This window comes from Stegodyphus dumicola, chromosome 2 (genome assembly GCF_044657685.1).
Source record: "Stegodyphus dumicola isolate Sdum_Otavi_A_Nest chromosome 2, ASM4465768v1".
NCBI lineage: Eukaryota > Metazoa > Arthropoda > Arachnida > Araneae > Eresidae > Stegodyphus > Stegodyphus dumicola.
Genome location: NC_140769.1, coordinates 188,861,268 through 188,866,584, shown reverse-complemented (window position 1 = coordinate 188,866,584; position 5,317 = coordinate 188,861,268). Strand labels below are relative to the sequence as shown.

The 5,317-nt window shown below is 30.9% G+C and overlaps 1 protein-coding gene across 1 annotated transcript in view; it reads right to left on the bottom strand.

Annotated features, from left to right (window-relative positions):
• Positions 1-5,317, bottom strand: part of DCTN4-p62 (dynactin subunit 4) — a 59,069-nt gene that overhangs the window by 351 nt on the left and 53,401 nt on the right. The gene's annotated exons all lie outside the window — the stretch shown is intronic.

Genomic DNA, 5,317 nt, shown 5'->3' with positions numbered 1-5,317 from the left:
CTAAAAGAGGAAAAAAAAAATCATTTTATTCTAGTTAAAATAGCCTACATATATATAGATCATTTAAAATTCCTAAAAAAAAAAATTAAACAATTTATATGAATTTCTTTCAAGGCAGGTATTCATAATTTTAATTATCATATTAAATTCAAATAAATATACAGAAAAAGCAAATAGAAGATTTCCATTATCAAATTTACATCTTAATTCATCAAACATAAATCTTATAACATAAATGTAAAAATTTAAAATCAAATGTTTCTCTTTTCTTCAATGTTTTATTAAAAAAAGTTTAAAAATTAGGAAACACTGTACAGTTTTCATAAGACATATCTCTTTCTATTTATTATTCAAAAGTCAAATATGCTTTCTCTATCACTTTCAAAATTCTGTTGTTTTTCAACTATATACCAATTTTTTTACAGTTCTTCTGTTAACTGAACTATTTATATACTATGTGCAAGATAAAAGTTTTTTAATAATGAGTATAGTATATGTACATTTAACACTGCTGATGGTCACAGTTTTAGTACATACTAGAGCACAAACACACACAAAATAAGCATTACTACTAAGTGCTTCTATATAATAGATTTTCAATATAACTGCTCAAAATTGCTTCCATTAACCACAATAGCACATGCCTGAGAGCATAGATTAAGTGATTTGCTTCTACTGTTGTCATTAGAAGACACAGTAAGTGGTTTGCCTGGCAAAAATACCTGGCATCTTTAAAACTATGCCATTGTTTCCTTTCATGTTTTACTTCTTGTATTTGTACTTCAGCATTTCACTTGCATCCATGCCTACACAGGATTTTTTTTTTTTTTTTTTTTTTTGGCAGTGTGCTTTATTACCCCTATGTTGTGACAATCAACTCTGTTATACCCTGTTGGTGGTATTTGGCAATAATGCTTATTTCTTGTGATTGTGCTCTATCATGCCTCAAAGTTATGACCATTAATTTGTGGTACAACCGGTATGTACTATATCCATTATTAATAAACTTTCTTCTTATGCATACACATATATAATTTTCCATCCCTAACTTTAAATTGTAGATATAAATAAAATACTTCTTAGTGGCATTGCTATTATATACCTACCTAATTATGAGACTTAATACAAATTTGTACAGAAAAATATTTAATTCTTTTAATTTTCTCTGATGATTATGAAGCCATTTATTATAACTTGAATGTTGTTAAAAAACACTCGAACAAAATATTACACAAAACATGGTACTCTGCCTGTTGACTGCACCAGGATTTTAAGTTGATGTTTTATTCATTACATTATCAAATAATAATTTTATTTTCCCCCTACAAATTGACAGATCATGATATTGCCAATAAAAAGACAAAGTAGCTGAAACTCACTGAAATATTGTGAAGCCTTGTAATATAAGAACATTACTATTTTATTACCTAAAAAATATATTACCATTCCTGATTTATAAATACAAAAACTAATTAAGTACTGGAATATTTTTAATAGAACTGATAAAAATTCAAATACAGTCAAAAGTCTTTAATACGGACTCGTCGAGACTTCGGTGATTCCAGATTATAGATCATCAGTTTAAATCTGGTAAGATGGCATGCAGAAATTATAAAATTAAAAATATGAAACCGTAATTTATGAAATAAAGAGCAGTTATAATCTAAAGGGTATCAAAATTAAAAAAAAAAAAAAAGCTTAATATTTATTTGTTTACTCTATTAAACATTTCTTTCAATGCGCGCATGCGTAAAGCATACATTACGCATAGTCGAAATTAGGAAATTGCAACTAGAAAACTATTTGATGTGTATTCGTGATATTTATAATGACGAGGAATTTGATTTAAATCATATCAAAGACGGAGTACATCGAAATGAAATACTACATTTAGTAAGGAATTATAAGCCGAATAAAATAAAAACATCTGCTCTGAAGATAAGGATAGTGATGACAGATCAACATCTAGTTCAGGGTGGGGGGGAGGGGAAAACGTAAACAGAGGTGAGCTCTTTAAATCGGTGCATGCTAATGAAAACATTCGCCTGTCTGATTTATATCCATTTCATTTTTTTATTCTATTTTTTCTTTTACTATGTACCGTCTTTTAGGGTTAGTAAGTGGAGTACTGTACGTTTTGCATTGCCTTCAGATATATTTTCATTTTTTTCTCTTTTTATTTCGGAAAGCCTCACCTCCAGTCTATTATGGGGGAAAGGCGCTATTTATCAGAGGAAGAATACCCTTGTATGGTCAATGAACCATTTATTAACGCAGATGAAAGTGATGATTCATTTTCTAGAGAGTTATAAAGTGATACTTTTTCTGAGAGTTAGAAAGTGATACTTTTCCGTGCTTCGAGATTTACCACACTCAGTCTTCATTTTAAATTTTGTTACTTCTTACTGTAAATAGTCTTTATTGTGTTGTTTTATTAATTTTAAACTTTATTGATGGATTTTATCAATTAAAACTTTGGAATAATTTGAATAGCACTTCCGAAAATTATTTTACAAGATAAACAATTTTTTAGTATATTTTCATGTAAAATAAAGAAAAAAAAAACATTATTAAGTGCTCATTTTGATGTCTATAAGAGCTCAAGTAATAATCTAAAACGATACCAAAAATTGCGATGCTAGAAGCGAAACCTTTTTTTTTTCTGATTTTTTAAAAATAAAATTAGGCTTAACGATGCAAAACCTCCATCCTGTATGGTAACTGCCTTCGATTCCCTTCCGTTCCGCACAAGCATCTTAAACAAAGGTGCACTGTCGCGAAAAGGTTAAAGACTTTTGATTGTATATGCAACATTCTCAAGATGGAAATCAACTATAAAGAAATTCTGAGCAGAAAAAATAAAACTATACATAGCAGCAAAACCAAAAAGTAGCTAAAATGTTTAGTATGGTTTCATGAATCGTAAATCTATTCTTTAAAGTTTATTTTATCAGTTGATTATTGCATAGCAAACAAAGATTTTTTTTTAATCAAAAGCGAGTGAAGTCTTTACAAAGTGCTATCTACGTGCAACTGGCTCATATTTGTATCATGCAAAGGGAAAACATGAAAACATCCATACAGCTAGGCCATTTGTCAGGTTTTGAACCCAAATCAAACAACCACTACTGCCTACTTGGAATTATCCAATCCAAAGGCAACAGTAGCCCTATAACTGGTAGTAATATTCATGCCTACCTGACCCAAAAAGACAATCTCACTGCAAGCATTGCCAAGCTGAGACAGAATACCCACTACCAATATAGTTTGGTGAGCGTGATGTAACATCAAGATCTGCTCATGCCACCCACGTTGGGAAGCCACCGGCAACTTGATGGCAGGCCTGTTAGGTGCTCTCCATCTGGAGAATGTTGCCATTCTTTCACCACACCAAGACTAATGCCTACTATTAGTTTTAACAGCTCTGCCTGATTTCTAAAGAAACATTCAATCAATTCTTTCAGTAATGTACAACTATGGAAAATTTCAATTTAGTTAGTTAACAAAATGCGAGTCATGGTTACTAGTAGTAATTTTAAAGACTGGCATAGTTTGTTCTCAATTTGATACAACTGAGATGCTTTCATAATGGTGCTGGTACCTTAATAAAAATCAGCTGCTGTTCTGAAAGAAACCTCCATAACAGTGTTCAGGCCTAAAGAAAAGCAAAAAAAATTTATGATCACTTCCTAGCTCTAAAAAAAAGCCAACTTCGTAAGGGCGCATGCATTTTTATGCAAGTACAATAGAAGTTCAGAAACCCGCAACGCTTGGGACCAGAGGTTGTGCGGATTTTAGGATTTTGCCGATTTCAGAACAGAAAAGATAATATTCAGACTAAAAGTGCAAAATAAATAAGGCATATTAGATACATATAATTAAATTATTATATACATTAATACAATAATTAATTATATGCATTAAATTATTATTACATATATAAACTGATTATATTATATTGTTCATTTACATTAGGCTCCTCTAGTTTTAAATCAGCATGAATCTGCTTCCCCTTTTCTCTCAGGAGTAGTCCTGAAATAGGTACCCCAACACTCCGCCGCTGCCGGAACCACTCCTACAAGACAGCGTCGAGATTTGCCGATTTCGTCTCATGCAAAGATTTCCGGTTTCGGATTCCGGTGTTAGAATCACTGTTGCTGTAAAATTTCAGCAGCTTTTCTTTATTGTTACATATATCATACACAGTCCGTGTGGCAATCCCATACGATTCTGCTATAAAATGAGCAGTAGCACCTACCTCCATCTTTACCAGAATTTCCACTTTTTTCATTACCATCAATGCAAAGTGTTTATATTTTTCAACATTGCAAGCAACAACAAGCAGTAAAATCACGAGCATGTTTCTTATCTGTCATTGTATTAAAAAGCGCTGAAATTAAAAATATTCTTAATTTACCCACAAAATATAAGGATAAAAAAACAGACACCACTAAACAATCTTGTGAAATAACAAAGCTCAGAAAGTACAATAACGTGAAGCATGAACTTGAAAGAAGAGTTGAGTTAATCATCTGCTTTTTTACCTCAATGCAGATTGGAGGGAAAAAAATTCTTATCATGATGTCAAGAATTTGGTATTTCCATTATGACACGTTATTACTTGGTAATTATGACATCATTATCCAGTAAGTATTTTTTCTTCAGTATTTCGTACTCCATGTTGTGGTTTCCAGAACCTATAAACTAAATGTTTATATTTTGAGAGGCAACGTGGATTTCAGGAGTTGGCAGATTTCAGGTCGGCGGATTTTCGGTATTTGACTGTACTACTATTTAATTAATTAAGCAAGAGATGAAATAAATCTTCAACATCTTTATGAAAAATGTTAAATTCTTATAAATTTTTCTGCATGTTTATGAAAATCACTAGATTGGCATAACGGTGCCTGCACTTTTTGAAAATGTCAAATTCATCAAAAGAATCAATTTTTCAGGTTGTGCTTCTCAGGAGACTCAAATATTTCAATAAATTAAATCTTATTTTCAAAGAAATGGCAAAGTGACATATGACACATATGAAAGATGCATATTCATATATGAAACTGGCCATTCCCCTGAAGAATTCTGATCTCAGAGCAATTATTTTCCTCATCAATTTGTTTATTTTCTCATTTTAAATTAAAATTTAACCACCAGACTAAATTTTTTTTTTCCTCTCTTTAGTTGGCACAACTTTTTAAAACTAAAATCTAGCACTAACACTGCTGAGATTGTTAAATGTATTGAACAAAATAAATTAATACAATCCAGGAACAAGTTTAACAAACAAAAATCAATTAAAATATGACATGAATGT